The following is a 20710-nucleotide window of genomic DNA, read 5'->3' on the forward strand; positions in this document are numbered from 1 at the left end:
TATCAGAATACTCCAGATGACTCACTTTATTTTTCCTTTTCACATTCACCTTGTGCAATAACACTATTTTTGTAGGCACAACCCTTCAGAGAGCTTGGGAGCTAGAATCCTGGTCAGTTGGGAAATTGAGTAAAAGGAGTGCCACACAATAGCAGCAGATCGTAAAATTTCCCTAACACAGCTTGAATCTGAGCTGTCTCAGGCGGCTGGAATATGTACATGCCAGACACAAGGATAGGGAAGGAAAGTTTCCCCTCATCAGTAGAATATTTACAGGTAAGTGACATTCTCCAGGTGAGTGACAAAAGAGCAAAAAACAAAAACAAAAAACACTTCTTGTAAGGCATAGGTATTTACATAAGGCAATTCTAATTTGCTATTGTGCTACGCACACGAGCTATACTTTCCATCTTAGTCCAGTGGGGATGCTATAACAAAATACCATAGACTGGGTGGCTTACAAATAACAGACATCCATTTCTCACAGTTATTAAAGCTGGGAAGTCCAAGATCAAGGCACCTGCAGATCCCGTGTCTGGTGAGAGTCTGCTTCCTGGTTCATACATGCTGTCTTCTTGCTGTGTCCTCACATGGTGAAAGGAGAGAGGGAGCTCTCTGGGATCTCTTTTATAAGGGCACTAATCCCATTCATGAAGGTCCCACCCTCACGACCTAATCACTTCCCAAAGGCGACATCTCCAAATAGCCTCATATTGGAGATTAGATATCAACATATGAATTTTGGGGGACATGAACATTGTCTGTAGCACTTTCTTTTGCCTTTTCTGCAAAGAGAGAAGGAGGAGTGGCCAGTTATGGAAACAGGCAGCAAAGCCCCTTATCTTCCCATTTTTCCTTCCCAAGAGCATGCTCAAATAAAACAGAATCTTGGATGCTGTTCTTCCAGACACATGAAGGTAAAGTCTCAGGCCCTGCATCTGGAATCTTTATGCCTTACAAAGACAGTAATAGTCCCTCAAAACTGCCTGAAATGTCGAATTAAATTGTACTTAAGTGTGGTAAGAGAAAATTACTGTTACGGTTCGAGTCAAAAGATTTATTAACCTTGTGACCTTGAAGAAACCACTCAATTTCTCTGATTCAATCATCTTAGCTGTAAAATGGGAATAATAAAACTTATCTTGGCTAGCCCACAAGCTAGTTTTGAGAAGCAAATGAAGTAAGGGATGAGAAAGATTTGAAAATTATAAAGTGCAACATAAACATAAATTAACAAAACAAGCACATCTACTATGTCATCTGATCTTTATAACAACTCCAGGATATGGGCAAGAGTTATTATCCCCATTTACTGATGGGGGGAAGAAAGAAACAGAACAGGATTAAACCATTTGCTTAAAGTCCCTCAGTAAGTTGGTTACCAAGCCAAGACCAGTACCCAACCTTTGGCCCTCACCTGTGATGGTTATTCTCTCTGTGCGGTTTCCCCAAAACCATTCCCTGCCCTTCTGTGCATCACACAAACTCCTGTCTGCTCTAACTTCAGGTTGGATTGGCCAAGAGAAAGACCAGAAGGTGGGAGGAGAGAGAGGTTGGGGTTTTTCTTCCACTGCTCTCTCCCTGCCTCAGCACTGCAGCTCTGGCAATGGCTGGATCCCTCTACAACTTCCACTCACGCCTAGAGCCTCCTTTCACAACAATAGGTCTCATGGGGCTCCAATAACACTGGGCCCCATGCTCACTCTTTGCTCTTCAGACCTAGGCAATATAGAAGCTTCCTGCTGTTGCTAATCCCTGACACCTCATCATTTCTTCCTGGGTGCCTCAGCCCTGCCTAAACATGTGTAAATAGAACCATCATTAAATTCTCTACAAAATTCTAGTTGAGCATGCCTTCTATTCTCTGCTGGATTCCTGACTGATAAACACCCCTTTTCTAAAGTACTTGTGCACAAGCTGCCAAGGAAACTTTTACCACCTGTCTCCAATTCCTCTGTCAACCCTCTCCTTGCTTTCCACAGACTTCTTCCATAGGAAGCTACGGGCCACCTCCATTCTTCTCCTAGGCACTAGCTAGCTAACCTGGGTCTGCACCTGCCATTTCCCAATTCTTCTTTATTAATTTAAAAGCCACTAAGCCCTCTCCTTAGTTCCTATTCCCCGACCCTCTGTCTCATACTTTGTTTCCCCACGATAGAGAATTTGGACTGTTGACCTGTCTGCTGTATAATTTGGGTTGAGAAACAGCATTAAAGCATTCTCTGAATACCTTAGAGGAAACATATTCTATTCAAACCATGTGTTTTTTTCAACTCAAAATTTGTAAACTATCCTTTAAAAAAAAAAAGGTAATTCTGCCTGAAAGGGACAGAAAAATTGACCACTCTATCAATTTTGCCCTCAAGGTTATACAGACTACTCTTACACTGGTAGTAAAATCAAGTCCATCTTCTTTCAGATTAAATCACAATTGTTATTAGGCACATGGGCTGCTAACTATCTCCAAGGCTGCAATAAATCAGCAGCCCAGCACTCTTTTCCACCATTGAAATTTATGGCAGAAACAGGCGCAACAGTCATTTTGGCCTCTAGGGTGCTTTCTCACTAAAGACCATGAGTTCAGTGGTTAGACATAACCTATAATAATAGCTTTGTCTTCCTAGAGTGTGATGGGAGAGAAGAAAAAATAAAACGAAAATGCTCTTGCGTTCTTATGTTAGAATGCACAACCAAAGCATCCAAAAGCTGACATTTCACTCAGGATTTCTGAGCCCCCTCATCCACTCCTTCCTGTGAAAAATAATGATCTGTTGATCTCTGACTGTCATTCAAACCCTGGGCCCATGAAGCCAGCATCTGTCTCCTCATTGGCCTCCTGGTCCCTAAATGTAGTGGCTGTCACCAAAAGGGAAATAGCACTTCTTGTGACACTTTGCAAACCACATTAGTCATGAAGAGCTGACAACAATTACCAACAAATTGAAATGGTGGCCTCAAATGATGACTATACAGACCTACAAAATAACTGGTATTTTTACTACAGTTCAAGAGTATGAGACTTCATAAGTGATTTTATGACATTTTGGCTACTGATCACGGGTACAAATTACCCATGCTCAATTAAAGAAAGATGAAAGTTCAGCTTTCTATAATTAAACCAATAACTCGTTCAGCCTTGGGACTGGAAATAAATGTTAAGGATTTGTGTCTCTTGCAATCTTTTTTTTTTTTTTAATTTTTTGTTTATTGCAGTAACATTGGTTTATAACATTGTATAAATTTCAGGTGTACATCATTATACTTCTATTTCTCCATAGATTACATCATGTTCACCACCCAAATACTAATACAACCCATCACCACACATGTGCCAAATTATCCCTTTCGCCCTCCTCCCTCCCCTCTTCCCCTCTGGTAACCACCAATCCAATCTCTGTCTCTATGTGTTTGTTTATTGTTGTTATTATCTACTACTTAATGAAGGAAATCATACGGTATTTGACCTTCTCCCTCTGACTTATTTCACTTTGCATAATACCCTCAATGTCCATCCATGTTGTCACAAACGGCTGGATTTCATCGTTTCTTATGGCTGAGTAGTATTCCATTGTGTATATAGACCACATCTTCTTTATCCATTCGTCCCTTGATGGGCACTTAGGTTGCTTCCAAGTCTTGGCTATTGTGAATAATGCTGCAATGAACACAGGGGTGCATGTATCTTTACGCATTGGTGTTTTCAAGTTCTTTGGATAAATACCCAGCAGTGGAATAGCTGGATCATATGGTAGTTCTATCTTTGATTTTTTGAGGAATCTCCATACTGTTTTCCATAGTGGCTGCACCAGTTTGCACTCCCACCAGCAGTGTATGAGAGTTCCCTTCTCTCCACATCCTCTCCAACATATGTTGTTTCCTGTCTTGTTAATTATAGCCATTCTGACCGGCGTGAGGTGATATCTCATTGTAGTTTTGATTTGCATTTCCCTGATAGTTAATGATTTTGAACATCTTTTCATGTGTCTGTTGGCCATCTGTATATCTTCTTTGGAGAAATGTCTGTTCAGGTCTTTTGCCCATTTTTTAATTGGGTTGTTAGTTTTTTTGTTGTTGAGATGCATGAGTTCTTTATATATTTTGGAGATTAAGCCCTTATCAGATGTATGGTTTGCAAATATCTTCTCCCAATTGTTAGATTGTCTTTTCATTTTGTTGATGGTTTCCTTTGCTGTGCAGAAGCATTTTAGTTTGATGTAGTCCCGTTTGTTTATTTTTTCTATTGTTTCTCTTGCCCGGTCAGACATGGTGCTTGAAAATACGTTGCTAAGCCCGATGTCAAAGAGCATACTGCCTATGTTTTCTTCTAGAAGTTTCATAGTTTCAGGTCTTACATTCAAGTCTTTAATCCATTTGGAGTTAATTTTTGTGTATGGTGTAAGGTAAGGGTCTACTTTCATTTTTTTGCATATGGCTATCCAGTTTTCCCAACACCATTTGTTGAAGAGACTTTCTTTTCTCCATTGTATGTTCTTGGCTCCTTTGTCAAAGATTAGCTGTCCATGGATGTGTGGGTTTATTTCTGGGCTTTCGATTCTATTCCATGGATCTGTGTGTCTGTTTTTGTACCAGTACCATGCTGTTTTGGTTACTATAGCTTTGTAGTATATTTTGAAATCAGGGAGTGTGATACCTCCAGCTTTGTTCTTTTTTCTCAGGATTCCTTTACCTATTCGGGGTCTTTTGTTGTTCCATATAAATTTTAGGATTTTTTGTTCTATTTCTGTGAAAAATGTTGTTGGAACTTTGATAGGGATTGCATTGAATCTATAGATTGCTTTAGGAAGTATGGACATCTTAACTATGTTAATTCTTCCAATCCAAGAGCACGGAATATCTTTCCATTTCTTTGTGTCTTCTTCAATTTCTTTCAGCAATATTATAGTTTTCCATGTACAGCCCTTTCACCTCTTTGGTTAAGTTTATTCCTAGGTATTTTATTCGTTTTGTTGCAATTGTAAATGGGATGGTATTCTTAACTTCTCTTTCTGCTACTTCATTGTTAGTGTATAGAAATGCAACTGATTTTTGTATGTTGATTTTGTATCCTGCAACTTTACCATATTCGTTTATTACTTCTAAAAGTTTTCTTCTCTTGCAATCTTGAATGAAGAATTAAAGAAGAAAACTCTATCATCAATTTTCTTAAAATCAAGTCCTTATCTATATTAGAAATTATTCACGATGAGACTCTTAGATAAGGAAAAACTTAGTCATTCTTATATTCTTTTGGCTGCCATGCAGTCAAAGAATGACTTTCTTCACTATTATGTTTTGAATATTGCATCATTTAGATCATTCTTGGTAAATTAATCCAGATATTTCCTTTGGATCCTGCTGCAAACATTATATGAAATTTAAGGCCTTGAAAAATACCTAAGAGTAGATTTTAGCATGAAATAAAAAGCCCAGATAACTAGCTTTACAAGTCACTACTTCTCTGAGCCTTTATTTTCTTATCTGTAAAATGGGGCTTGAAGATCAGTTTTACGTGTTAACTTGGCTAGGCTCAGTCCCCATTTATTCAATCAAAAACTAATCTAAGCGCTGCTAGGAGGGTATTTTGTAGATGTGATTAAAGTCCAAAGTCTGTTCATTTAAGTAAAGGAGATTATCCTAGATAATCTGGGTGAGCCTGATTCAATCAATTGAAAGTCCTTAAGAGCAGAACTAAGGCTTTCCTGAAGAAGAAATTTTACCTGTGCTTTCAGCTCATGCTCAAGAGTTCCAACCTCCCCTTCCTGACAGCCTGCACTACAGATTCCAGACTTGTCTAGCCAGCCCCCACTTGTATAAACCACTTCTTTGCAATAAATCTATCTATCTATCTATCTATCTATCTATCTATCTATCTATCTATCTATCTATCTATCTATCATCTACCTACCTACCTATCTATCCTAGTGGTTGCGTTTTTCTGGTTGTATCTGACTGATACATGGGTATAATAATGCCTATTCTGCAGGAGTACTGTAAGAATCAAGTGAGATTATGTGCATGGAAATTCTTTTAACACAAAATTAATATAAGGAAGTGTATGCAGTATTACTATTTGATGTAACTAACTCTAGTCCAGCTAATAACTCCATATAAACACCACTCTTTCTTAACAGGCCTTACAAAACCATTGTGTTTTCCAGATATTGCAAATTCTCTTACATTCTAAGATTGCTTTTTAATACTACCAGACCCTGCTTTACGGTTTCAAAGACACAGACAGACAATCATAACCAAAGCCACAAACATCCAGATGTGGTACTCTTCATAAGAAACTGATAATGAACTTGAGACAGAGTCTGTGGGCAAGGGTGTCAGAGGTCAAGGTGAAGGCATAGGGTAAGGCTGGTGTTCAAACAGGAGCTTGTACAAGGCTGAGATAAAGACTGAGTCCAGAGTCAGAGCTAAAGGATAAAAAGTTAAGTGAAATCAGTAGCGGGTATGGGGACCTGATGCTAACTTAGGACTTACCTGAATCTGGGCTGGCTCAACTCCCCAGTGGCTGGGTGAGGTGATGGGCTGGGAAGAGAGGACCCTTGACCCAAGGGTTGTGTGCCTCAATGACCTTCAAATGACCCTCAGGCCCAGGAGCTCTCATACCTAAGGATCAGATGAACAGTGGCACCTTGTGAGAGAAATAATCACCAGATTCGTTTACTTTTTTTTTCAGATTACACAGCTAAATTACATTCCCCAGCCTCCTTTGCAGTTAGATGTGGCTGTAAAACTGAGTTTTAGCCCATGGGATGAGGGTGGAGTTTCCCACTTTCAGGCCTGGCTCATAGACCCCTCTCATGCACAGCTCTTGCTGCTCTTTTCCCCTGTTGTCTGGCTGGAATGGAGCCAATCCCCAGGGCAGCCATAAGGGCCACATATTGAAGATAGAAAAGTCACAAGATGCAAAGAGCCTGGGTCCCTGAATCACTGCTTGGAGGAGAGGCATCCAGAAGAGCCATCTGACTGAGAACAACTGCATCAGATTATTGTGTTAGCAAATACGAACTTGTACTGTGTTAGACCAGTGAGATTTGGGAGTTTACCTGCTAAGATCAGCCAGCTAACAAAAACTGTTACCAGATTTGGCATGCTGTTGTAACAAAACTTAAAATATACAGCATTGGCTTACTCAGGTAGCCAGTAGCAAGGAAACTAAGCATGGAATCTGGGAAATGGGAACTCATGCTATGCAGTAAAACAACCCAGCACTTAAGCCAACCACTGATTAGAGGCTTGTCCTGAAATCAGAACAATAATATGACCAATATTTTCACTTTGTTTCCCAATTTCTCTCTCCATAATGGCCAGATTCTTCTCTTTCCTATTTCCTACTTCCCTGCTTCAATCCTTTAATTGCACTGCTTAGCCCATCTGATGACACCATCCTCCCCTCTTCCCATCCAAATCCTATTCTTCCTCAAGGCCAGATCCAGCACTTCTCTCCAGCACTTCTAGAACTGCTTTAACACATGGTAATCCTACCCTCCTCTACACATACTGTTTAGACCACTTATTTGCACACTTACTCATACACTGTCCTTTGATTTTTTTCCCCCATGGATGCCTCATAAACTTCTTTAGGGAGGGACCAAACCATATATTAATTAACTTTCTCCCACCCAGCACCTTGCAGACCAAATGGACATGCATAGTGGCTCTTAGTAAGTGTTGAAAATGAACCATATTTCATTCGGGCTAACTTTTATAATAAAACCAATAGTAAACTGAGAAGGTTAATGAAGAAAAGATACTAATACAACACAGTGTGAACGACCAATAGATGTCTTTTGAACACCAACATCAATGGACTAGTGGTATGGCTGCCTGGAGCACTGTGATGAGAAAGACTCTAAGGCCATATCCTCAGGAAAGAGTGCTGTAATCTATTAGCAATGTCTGCATGGCATTGGGTAGTGGAGTGGCTTCATGAAGTTCCAGTATTTGCAATAGGCTTATAGCCAATGAATGGGGTGGTTAGAACACTCCAGGCTTTTATACCCACTGCCTACTTGACAATACCACTTGGTTGTCACCCTGGCATCTCACACTTATCTTATATAATACTACACTCTTAATCTTATGCCCCTATATCTTCTCTTCTTCCAGTCTTCTTCATCTCAATAAATGACACTATCATATATTCAGTTGCTCAAGGCAAAAATCAAGGAGTCAATTTTGATTATTCATTCCCTTTACCTCACTCTCTCCCAACATCCTGCCAATTCTATCTCCAAAATATATCTCCAGTTTGTCCATTTGTCTCCCTCCTGTCCAGCCTATTACCGTAGTTCACTCCATCAACATCTCTCATCTGAGACTACTGAAATAAATTCCTAACTAGTCTCCCTGTTTCTATTCTTATCATTCAACAGCCTATTCTCCACACAACAGCAGAACGATTTTTTAAATCATTAATCAAATTTTGTCACTCCACTGCTTGAAACTTTCCTTTCCAGTAGGCTTCTTTCTCTTCGTACTTACAATCAAATTTGATCTCCTTTTAGCAGCCTAAAACCCTACAAATTTTGCCTCACCCACCTCCTTGATCAATGTCACCCTAGTTCACCGGGCTTCACCACGCTCAGCTTCAAACACACCAAGCATATCCCTGCCTTACAAACTTTGAACTTGCTATTCCTTCTGTCTGAAACACTCCTGTCTCAGACCTTTGCATGGCTTGTGCCTTTATATATTTCAAGTCTCAGCTTAAATCCCACGTCTTCAGCAAGACCTCCCTGGTTACCTTATATGAAATATCCCCCCAGTTCATTATTCTTTATCATCGTACCCTGTTCACTTTTGGAATTGTTTGTTTTCTTGCATTTTATCTCCCTCCCTCATGGATCATTAGCTCATAAAAGCAGGGAACTTTCCTGACTTCATCATTACTATATCCCTAACAGCATGACCTTGATATATCATTCCCCTTCCTAACCCTTATTTTCCCCATTTTTAAGATGAGGACTTGGGATTCGGTGCTCACTAGAGACTAGCTCTGACAACCTTTGCATTCACGGTTCCAAGAAGGCTTTAGAGCTCAGGGTTTCCCAGACACCGACATTTCTAAATGCATTTTTCAAATGAAGTCAACCCCCTCAGGCAGCCCAGTGGGGAGGTCATGGAGATCCAGCAAGAAGGAAGTCTAGTGAGCTGAGTTACACAGTTCCTTTCCTACGCCACTCCACCCATACTGAGGAGACGCAGCTCATTAGGTACTAAATGTTTAGTGACTGTCACTATTAATTGGTGGGTATTAATACTCTAAGGAGACAGTAAATCTCGTGCTGGACTCAATGACATCAGCCCCTTGCAGTCAGACAAAGCATTAGGAGTTTGAATCTAAAACACTACAAAAAAATAACCCAGAGATTATCCCTTCCCTGCTTGTAATAGTAAATACTGGCTGCTAGTTATATTGAGCATTTCCTGAGTTATCAGGATCTGTATTAAATATTTTACATGACTTTATCATTTCATCTTCACAACAAGCCCAAAGAAGAGGTACTAATATTATCCTTATTTTATGGATGAGAAAACTTCTATAGAGAGAGAAGAAGCACCTTGCCTAAGATCACAGAGCTAGTGAGTGATGGATCCTAGATTTGAATTGGGGTCTGTCTCATTCTGAAGCCTACGACCTTAGCTACTAAGTAATATTGCCTGTTTCTTATAATTATCATTTCATCATATGATTACCATTATTTTTATCAAAGTCTTTTCCATTCTTCAAGTCTGAGCTCAAATGCCACTTCTTCCATGAAGACTTGTCTAAACTCCAGACAGACTCATCCTCCAGCTCACCTTTCCCTGCACTGGTCATATGAAATCAATCAGATAGGGGAAGGAGGGTCATTTATTAAGCATATACTAGGTGAACTGTCACAACAAAAGCTTATATCATTCTCATAGTTATCCTATGAAGTAGGCATTAAATCTGTTCTGAAAAGTGAAATGTCTTACGGCTCAAAGTGGCAGAATCAGAATTTAAACCAGGTTGGCTTGATGCCTGCCTGAGCCCAAGACATTTCCACAAAGTTACTCTGAGCTCTCCATTACACACCTAGACTAAATGAATCCCCCTCTCATAAACCCTCAAAGAGCCATGCACCTCTTCTTTGTAGTCTTTTCCATAGTTATCATTTTATATAAAATTGTATGATTAATTTTAATTTCCTTTTTAGCCCCTAACTCTATGAGGCAATGAATTTATCTCTTTTTGCTCTACTAAATCCCCAGCACTTGACAAATGTAGTAATCTTGGACCTAAACAAATATGTTTGTTTAGATGACTGAACTGTGTATACTTCATTGTATAAATTTCATATATAATTTTAGCCCATTTCTGCTAGACTGCAAACTCCCAGGCAGGTTACCTACCTAATTTATCTCTGGATCCTCATAATGCTCTGTACATAGTAGGAACTCAATAAACATTTGTGAAATGAATTTTGCTTATCTGTACCATATCAACCCCTACATCATCGAAGGCTCCTAATAAGCCACTAGGTAAAATCATAGAGTAAGAAGGCCACAAAGTTCCTTTATAGGAGAAGTTTAATAATCTAACAGGTACAGATTTGAAAGCCAAAAAAAGAAAAAAAAAAATAGCTGTAATGTGAAACCCAAGTCACACAATTGTATTAGTCAGGATACGTTAAGCTAAGCTGCTATGATAAACATTTGACCGTCTCCATGGCTTAAAGAAACTTTATTTCTCATTCTCACCACACAGATATTACAGGCTGGCGGAGGGCATTGTTTCACATCATCCTAACTCCAGGGCCCAAGCTAACAGAGCATAATGGTTGCCATGGCAGAAGGAAAATAACAGCAAGGCAAAACACTCTTAAAGCTTCTACCTGACAGTAATCGGCATCACTTCTACTCACATTTCATTGGCTCCCTCCAAGGAGGTGTGGAAATGTCCTCCTACCCCATAGCAGGGAGGGGAAGCAAAAACATTTGGTGAATGGCACTAATGACTGCCACAATAACAGACTGCTTAGGAGAAAACATTGAGAAAAGACCTAGTTAGAACTGACATATCTTTCAAAAAAAGATATCTCAACAACTATTTTAAAAGCAATCTATTGTTACTGAAGTGATGAAATTGATAGTTTCTTCATCAGCTCTCGAGAAACTGCTCTCTGGAGCTCAGTGTTCTTATCTGTAAAATGGGAATAAAAGTAGAATTTCAGAGCTGCTTTGTAAACTGTAATGATGTATGTGAAAGCATCAATCAAGGGCCTGGCGCAGCTGATCACTAAATATTAGTCTTTTGGGAAACACAATCTTCAAATCCAAGTATTGTCTTTGAAATGTAGGAAAAATTAATTCCCTCAGATATGAGAAATAAGAATATCCACTTTCCCTTAAGCTTGACAATTTTATTTTGCTGATATTGTTGGTTGTCTAGCTGCTAAAATGACTTGCTGTATACAATCACCCACATATCTCTCTAATACCAGTACTAAATATACCATATTCTATGGCAAAAGAAGGTTGGAGGAAGGAAGGCAGTGGAAGAAAACCATTAAAATAACTGGAAACTACCTGTCCTTCCCAGGCAGAACCAAACCACCCCCATCCAATGGCCCATAGAAGTTACCACGATTCCTCTATCCTTCTGCTTTATTTCTTGTCTTCACATCCCCAGCACAGGGCTCAGTGTAGGACCAGTGTTGCACATTCTCCAGCTCTCTTCCTTATAGCTAAGACTCAGGACCAGGACCAACAAGCAAGTGGGATTTCCCATGATGGACAGCATTTCTACCCTCCTACTGTCCACACTCACCCAAGTGTGTGATTGAAGGAGCTTTGAAAGGCAAATACCCCCATATTAAATATTACTATATCCCCACTCCTACTCATACCTCCATACAAACATTGTCAGGATGAGGGGAGATGCACATGTTAAAGTATATTGTTTCTGCTGTTTGTCTCCTTTTTTTTTTTTTGGTGAGGAACAGTAGTCCTGAGCTAACATCTGTTGCCAATCCTCCTCTTTTTGGTGAGGAAGATTGGCCCTGGGCTAACATCCATGCCCATCTTGTATGTATGTGAGATGCCTGCCACAGCATAGTTTGATAAGCACTGTGTAGGTCCACACCCGGGATCCGAACCTGTGAACCCTGGGTCGCTGAAGCAGAGGATGCCAACTTAGCCACTAGACCACTGGGCAGGCCCCTGTATTATTTCTAAATAGATGTACTGTGTAAATACCTAAGAGGGAGGAAGCTCTCCATTTTTTCCCTCCTTCCTACCCTCACTGACACTCTTCAAGGACAAGGCTTGATTCCAGGACACTTGACCATGTTTGCTAGTGAAGAGGGGCTATTGGGCAATAAAACGTCACTGCTTATGTGCTGCCTTCTGTCTTCTCTCCCTTTCATGCTACTGGAATAATAAGGGTGTGGACATGCTCCCACATGGGAAGAGACCAGGCCTTCTTATCCCTCAGTTTTTCTTCTTTCTCTTCTATTCCTGCAGCATAAGTGGTAAACTGGCCCACAGTAAGGTTAATACTGCACTTTGGAGGATGACTGACACAAAACAAAAGAATATCAACTAATCACCATATGGTATTTAATTTTCAAAATGTTTTTCATCTTCTGTCTCACTCTATCTGCATAGCAACCTGTATGAGTTTCCTAGGGCTGTCACATCGAAGCACCACAAACGGGGTGGCTTAAAACAACAGAAATTTATTGTCTTTCAGTTCTGGAGGTTGGAGGTCTGAAATCAAGGTGTCAGCAGGGCTATGCTCCCTCTGAAGCCTGTAATGGAATCCTTTCCCGCCTCTGCAGTTTCTGGTGGTTTGCTGGAAATCTTTAGCATGCCTTGGTTTATAGCTGCATCACTCCAATCTCTGCCCTTGTTGTCACATGGCATTCTCCCTGTGTGTCTGTGTCTTCACACGGCCATCTTTTTATAAGGACACCAGTCATATTGGATTAGGGGCCCACCCTACTCCACTGTGACCTCATCTTAACTAATTATATCTGCAATTAGACCTTATTTCCAAATAAAGTCACATTCTGAGGTACTGGGGGCTAGAACTTCAACGTGTTTTTTTAAGGCAGGGACACAATTCAACTCATAAAACAATCCTATGAATAAGGTTTCAGGAAGTATTATTATTATTAATAGGTTGAAAGAGTTAATACGAAATTTCTAGATCCATAGTCCAACCTCTTTATTCTATACATAAGAAAAGTGACTCAGAAAAGTGAAATGACCTCTTCACTGTCACATGGCGGTAAGTGACAGATACAAAGGTGATAGATGGCGGGGTGGCAGGGTGATCTGGTTTAGTGAAGGTCACCTCAATAATCCCCCTTTGTTGCTTGCAGGTTTGGCTGACTGGACAGGTGTAATGTCCAAATATACCCTTTCCAAATGTCATGCTTGGGGAAAGAGGATGAGCATCCCAGAGAGAGGAGGGCAGGTCCACAAATAAGGGGTTTATAAGTAGTTAGCCTCCCCTTCCTGGAACTGACCCAAGGCTAGTCTCAGGGCTAGCCCACTGCTCTGGACATACATGCTTCTCCCTCCCATCATGTGTTTCTCAGGGAACTCGCAGCTCATGAGTGCTTCCAGTAGCACTACTATAATACCAAACAACTACTGGGGAAGCAGACATGCTCCCCTCTCAAATGTAATATTCTCTACCTAGTTGCTAATTTGAAATGGCTACTTAACAATCCATCATTTTCTTTGCATTTTCAGTACACTATTTTTACACACATAATCTGCTTCTCACTATACCTCTAAGAGATAGGCAGAGCAATTATTATTTGAAAAATGAGAAAATGATGATCAAAGAAGCTAAGAGGAGTGCACAAATTTACAACACAATTTAGGAGCTGGACTAGAATCCCAGAATCTCCTCTCCCAACCTATAGTCCCCATTGCCCTCCCCTATTCACTGCGACATGGCCTTTGAAATTGGGGGAAGGAATGGTCATAAGATTTCAGAACTGGAGGAAATTAATCTTATTAAGTAGTACAGAAGGGAGATGGAGGACAAATAATTCCCAAGAGGCATACTAAAACATTGAATAACTGTCACTGCCTCCAGGTGATCTGTGTCAGTTAATGAATTCACCTTTCCAGTGTAAGAGAAATATGAAATATGCATAAGCTTAGGAAATAATATAACACCTATAAAATCCTTCCAATGAAAAGTAAAGCTTTACCATAATCACTGGGTCTGAAATAATTTGGAAGCCCTACAATCACCTTTTCTGTGGATTAAAAACTGCCACCCTCCACAAAATTAGTCTCTACCAAATAAATTTCCAACACAATCAATAGTAACATTCAAAAGGAATGTTTGAGAAATAATAAAGACCAATAAAACTAATCATGTCAGAGAAAATTCAAACATGACCTTTTGAGTAATACCATTTGCTTAGCTGACACTCTGTAAGATAAGTAACTTTTAAATAAATGAATGCGGGCCAATAGTGATAAAAAGAACAGTATACAAGCATAATTTCAATACAGATCCCTAATATGGGTTTCAAAGCAATCATGCCTTCACCTGAAACAACACAGCTTCCATTTAAAGAATTTATCACATAAATGATAAAACGCTTTGAAATGTCAGTGCTGGGTCCAGAAATCATCAAAGGAAAAATAAGATTAGTAGAAACTGAAAAACTTGCTGACTGCAGCAAAAATGCCATGACAATCCACCACCCTGTCAAATTGTATTTCTTTTGTTGGCTCTCTATGGCATCAGTATCCCACCCTCTGAAACCTGTCTAAGTACTGTAGCAAATAGTTAAAATATTTTATTCAAGTGTATGTTTATTTGCCTGCTTTTAAAGACATCTTTACCCTCTATCCTCCATTTATCTGTCACAATCTTTTAGTGTCAAGAGCATGCCTGTTCCCAATACTATGTATTATTTATAAGATGCTCACAGTGTGCTCATTGCAGATAACACACTGAAGGTCTGTCATCTCCAAACCCAACCTTCTTGACCTAGAATCCCAGAGAAATCGATAAATAAACAACACAAATACAATACCTCTTAAAAGGTATTAAGCTTTGGCTTTGTGCCAAGCACTGTGCTAAGGGCTTATATGCATAATCTTTTTCATCTGCATAATGAATGTGCAATATAGATGTTATAATTATCCCCGTTTTACACTGAAGAAAACTGAGACTCAGAAAGGTTAGGGAACATCCCCAACACCATACAACTGATATAAACCAAGGTCTTCTGACTCCAATACCTTATGAACAGCACTTCACCAATACCCTGCCTGGTTTCACCTGCTCACCTTTCCTCAGTGTGTGCTGGCAAAAGAGATACTGCAGTAGAGTGAAGACACTTTTCTTTATTCAGCACGTTGTTGACACTCATCTGCTGAACTGAATCACTGTACACAGCGAAAAAGAGTTAGGGAATGGGTGAAAAGTACTATGGTACGAATGATTTTATAGCAGAAATATAATGAAAGGGAAAAATGTGAAAAGGATAAAAGCAGATTGTAAAACATTACAAACGTGTGAAATAATGTTAGCTAGCCTTTATTGTTTACTATATTTTAGGTATTTTCTGAGTTGTTTTTCTGTATTAATTCATTGACCCCTCACAACAGTTCTATTTATCTGCATATACCAAGAGTATTGGTTCTCTATCACTGCTATAACAAATTTCCACAAACTTAGCAGCTTAAAACAACACAAATTTATCTTACAGTTCTATAGTTCAGAAATTTGAAGCAAGTTTCACTGGGCTAAAATCAAGGTGTTGGCAAGGCTTCATTCCTGTCAGAAAGTTCTATGGGAGAATATGCTTCTTTGACCTTTCCAGCTTTTAGAGGCTGCCCACATTCCTTGGCTCTTAACTCTCTTCCTCCATCTTCAAAGCCAGAAATGTCTGGCCAAGTCTTCATCATGCTGCTCTCTCTCTGGTTCTGTCTTCCAATTCTCTCTTCCACTTTTAAGGACCCTTGTGATTACATTGGGCCCACTCAGATAATCTAGGACATTCTATTTTATGGTCAGCTGATTAGCAACTTTACTCTCCTGTGCCACGTAACCTAACATATTCATAGGTTCTGGGAGTTAGGATGTAGCCATTCTTCTGCCTACCTGCCTTCTAACCCCCAATGATTCACATCTATCTCAAGCCATTACACCAGGTAACTCTCACTGTCTGAATTTTCTCTGTTGGAACTCCCGCTATCAACACTCAGAAGCCAAGGAGATTCTTAGAGTGTGAAATAAACCAGAAGTTTAAATAATAAAATATTGACAATGTTCATCTCTGGGTAGTAAAATTATGTGTGCTTTCTGCTTCTATCTTACTGTGTGTTCCATATTTTTTATAACAAGTATGAATAGCTTTTGTAAAACTTGGAAAAGTTATTAAAAAATAAAATCTGTTGAAATGAGTGCCAGTAAAGGAATGTGCAGAATGGCAGCAGAGCAACAAGGGTAGCACCACCAGCTGCTCTGACATGAGGAGGGAATTAAAACTCCCTCTGCAGTGAGGAGTTTGCCAGATGGACAAATGGGTTAGGAGTCTTCTAAGGCAAGCTAGACCAAAGAATGGAGTTGAGGGGTAAATGCAGGGCTGGAGGTCACTTACTATACATTCTTGCCTCTTTCTCACCATCGGTCACTGCATCAAACATGAGTCAGGGGAGGGCAGTTGGTTCATGGTGAGGAGCTCAGATTTGATGACAACCACATGGGGATCTAATAAAAGTAAATAACATGGGTAAATGAAAAACTGAACTCATAGGCCTGTGTGGAATAGAATAAAGAGCACAGAGAAGCAAGTTCAAGTCCCATCTTCACAATTTACAGCTATGCCAACTTGGGCCAGACTAGTCATCTCTCTGGCCCTTGGTTTCCATATCTATAACACAGAAATGAGAATAATGCCTGTGTGCTTCACACAGTTGTGATGAGAACTAAATTACACAGTACTTGTGAAAAGTACTTTGCCAACTATAAAGACTCATCATGGGGAAGGAAGGAGGAACTTTTCAGTAAAGCAGCAGCTGCAGTGGCCTAGCCAGGTGAACGTGGAAGTTGGAGGTAGGGGGAAGGCAGGCTGGCATTTGAGTAGCTTCTGAGAACAGATGATTTTTAAAAAGAGGAACACTGAGGATCCAAGAATTTAATTAACTTGTCTCAAGTCACACAACAACAAATGGTGGAGTTTGAACCCTCTGGCTCCAAATTCTGTGCTCTTTTCTCTGTCTGTATTGCCTCATGAAACCAGAGATTCAGGGCTTTAAGAGAGTGGTAGAGCAGGGATTGGAGCCTAGATGTACCAAAAATTATAATTGAATGTTTTCTCTGTGCTGGACACTGTTATAAGCACTTTTTATACAGTAATTTATCAAATCTCCTTGATAAATAAATGGCAAGCAATAGGATATGTTGGAGCATGTGAGGAAGCCATTTGGTGTAAAACTAATTCGGCCTGAGCTTGTTTTTCCAGAAGGGCCTGTTGCCTTTGAACATGCATTGTATATCTGCTTTACCATGTGCCAAAGATAAGAACAAATGCCCTTAACATAAGGATGCAACTCGCCCCACATTGGCATTTCCTTAAGGATAAGCATTTCTCCCTAGGCTAGGATTTGATTGCTGCTGCACTCATCCTGTCACCACCCAACTCGAGAAAACAGACCTGCTACCTGTCATGCCCATCGAGACAACAGACCTGCTACTTGCTGCATCCATCAATTGCTATGCTGACAGGGCAATCTGACAGGGCAATCTCGTGACTATTGTAAAAGGGACATTGCAATCATATGTGATACATGCTCTTTGACGGTATATGACTGCTCTGTACACCCCATTTCTTTGGTGCCTTTCCTTCCTTGGGGAAGGAAGGCCCTGGGCTATATGGTCCTCAAATTTGGCTCATAATAAAATCACCCCAATTTTTATTTATAGATTGATTATGGATTATTTTGCATCAACACCCTCAATATCCATGTGAGGTAATTGTCCCCATTTTTATAAATGAGAAAACTGAGGTATCGAGAAGTTAAATAAAACCCAAGATTACACAGATAGTAGACGAATGAGCCAAGATTCGAATTCAGGCAGTATGGCATCAGAATCTGTGTCCATAATCACTAGGCAACACTGCTCCCAAACAGGTGTACACATATCTTCTACTAGACTGCCCTGCCATCCCCTTAGGCACCATCCACACCCACTATAAAGGGTCATGTACATAACAAATGCTCTTTAAATATTTGTTAAATAAGTTTAGAAAAGGCCTTGGAATGCAGCAGTATTTAAGGACATGATAAGGAATGAGGAGGAAGAAGCAGATATTCTGGGTGATTGACTAGATATGCACGAAGGAGAGACACAGTCAAGAAGGCAGCCAGGGTAAGGGACCAGGGAACTGACTGGATCCTCCCAGGATGGGGAGGGAGCTTTGTTGAAAGATGTCTGGGGAGGTAAGAAGGAAATCAGGTAACAGAGAAAGGTGAGGCTAGGTCACCATTTGGTGACCACACAGGTAATGAGTTCCTCAAGATAATATGTTGACCTAATATTTTTAATTACACAAAAGAAAATGCTAAGTTGAATAAAAATAGCATCATTAGAAATAAACTAGGGCAAGCATAGTTCCTTAAAAGACATTCTGGGAGAAGAAAAGTTTTCAATACATAGTCAAGAAAATACAAGCGAAAAAACACTCGATAATTCTAATTGTTAACCTAATGCCCCTTTACAAGACTGTCAGGTTTAGTTAATAGCTTTTATACTGCATTTAATTTTCAATTTGTGAGATGTCAATCTGGGAGGCTTTGTTGGAAACCAATGAGGTAAGCTTACTTTAGCAATTACCCCCAAATAATGGATTACTGCGTTCGACAAACCTGTAAATAAAAAAAAAATGCCTTTCTTTTCATTACATGGAATGGGCTGTAGAGAAAAAAGGAAATTTGGGACAACATTTGGAAAAGCTGATAACTCCAAATATATAGTGAGCTTTTATGTGACAGGTTTCTAGAGGCCTTTATAATAATCCCACAAATTAACTTGCATTAAAAAAATTAAAAGGCAGCACTACTCCCTCTGGAGAACTCAAGTTTCAGCATAAGGCTAATAGATGGACAGACAGATTCCCTGGCTGCCCTCATACTACTACTCAATATGAGGGCTTGAGCCAGCTGAGCACCTAACACAACTTGGTTTGTTATCTGAGTTTTCAGGAAAGCATTATATTTTATCTCTCCTACTGCGCATTTCAACTATCCCTTCTACGTCAGTAGGAGCAGGAAAGGAAGTCCCTTAGAAATTGTCATTAAAAAGTGAAAGCTTAAATCCTCCAGGCAGTCATTAGCTTTTAAACAAAGTCTGAAATTCCAACTCTATGATACCCAAGAAGATGGTGGGGATACTGCTGTCTATGTACAAATACACAGATCTCTTAAACCTCTACAGCTATCTCAACAAAACGAGAAAAAATTCTTGCATTCTGCCCAAAAGTCACTTCTGCATTTTATTAAAAAAATTTGTATTCATCTCTTACTAGATGACTGCACTGAGGATATGGAGTCACAACGGTGAACAAAAATGGAAATAATTCTTGCCTTCATGGAGTTCACTGAATAGAATGAAGACAGACATTCACGTACCAATCACACAAGTAAATGTAAAATGGAAACTGTTATGACTTAAAAAGGCGTCCCTGTAGAAGTAACTTTCAGCTGGGACCTGAAAAGTAATTTGGAGCTCACTAGGGCATGACAGAGGCGGGAGTGCTGGATAAGGAGGAGAGTGTTCCTGGAAGATGGGACAGACATACAAAGGCCCTGTAGCAAGAGGGACCACAATCCAGTCAAGGAATGAAAGAAGGTGGGGGTGCCTGGAACACAAAAAGCCTGGGGGCTGTGGCATGAATGAAGCTGGAGAGACAGGCAGGGTCAAACTATGCAAAGTGAAAGATTTCAGTTCTTATAAATGCAATGAGAAGGTATTGAAGCAGAGATTGATAGAGAAGCTGTGACAGGAATCAGATTTGCATTTTGAAAAATCACACTGGCTGCTCTATGGTAAACATATGGATGGAGACAAGAGACAACGGCAGAACTAAAGTGGTGGGGGTAGAAATGGAGATTAAGGGATTTCTGAACTTATATGATATCATGTGCACACAGATTATCTGGGCAGAGCAATGAATGGTAGTTTCTTAATCTGTATGGTTGGCTTTGCCAGGACACTGTGTGGTGGAGATCCGGGCATCTGTGTTGACTAAAAGCACAGACTTGTAAGCCGGGCTTCCTGGCTTAGAATCCCAGGAACGCCACTGTGTACCTTGTACAAATTATGCACTCTCTCTGCCTCAGTTTTCTCATCTGTAAAATGGAGATAATAATACAGATTCCACAGTCCCTTATCCAAAATCTTCAGTTAGACATTTTTTGAAATTCAGAACTTTTTGGGTTTTTGAAAGATATGAGGTTATACCAGGTATTCTGTAACACTCCCAGCAGAGTCTTGGGTAGGACCCCATAATCAAACCATTGATATGCTTTGAAGCAAAATGTATGATTATTAACACTATGTGGGATAAATAAAGACAATAAGTAGACTTATGTCAGTTCAAATCAGGTTTTGCCACCAATGAGTTTGCACCACCTTTCCAAAAAAATTATGCTTTTCAGAATCTTTTGAAATTCAGAATTGCAAATA

General features: G+C 39.9%; 1 long non-coding RNA gene across 1 annotated transcript in view; it reads right to left on the bottom strand.

Annotated features, from left to right (window-relative positions):
- The window catches only part of LOC147917092 (uncharacterized), an 89552-nt gene extending 72661 nt beyond the window's left edge, over window positions 1-16891 (bottom strand). The window contains exons 1-2 of the long non-coding RNA XR_015552368.1: window positions 16623-16891; window positions 6487-6615 (exon numbers count right to left, since the gene is read on the bottom strand). This is a non-coding gene — a long non-coding RNA (uncharacterized LOC147917092). The remainder of the gene's footprint in view (window positions 1-6486; window positions 6616-16622) is intronic.
- Window positions 16892-20710: the final 3819 nt, after the last annotated feature.

This window comes from Ceratotherium simum, chromosome 5, assembly GCF_057802395.1.
Source record: "Ceratotherium simum simum isolate JZ-2026a chromosome 5, ASM5780239v1, whole genome shotgun sequence".
Classification (NCBI taxonomy): domain Eukaryota; kingdom Metazoa; phylum Chordata; class Mammalia; order Perissodactyla; family Rhinocerotidae; genus Ceratotherium; species Ceratotherium simum.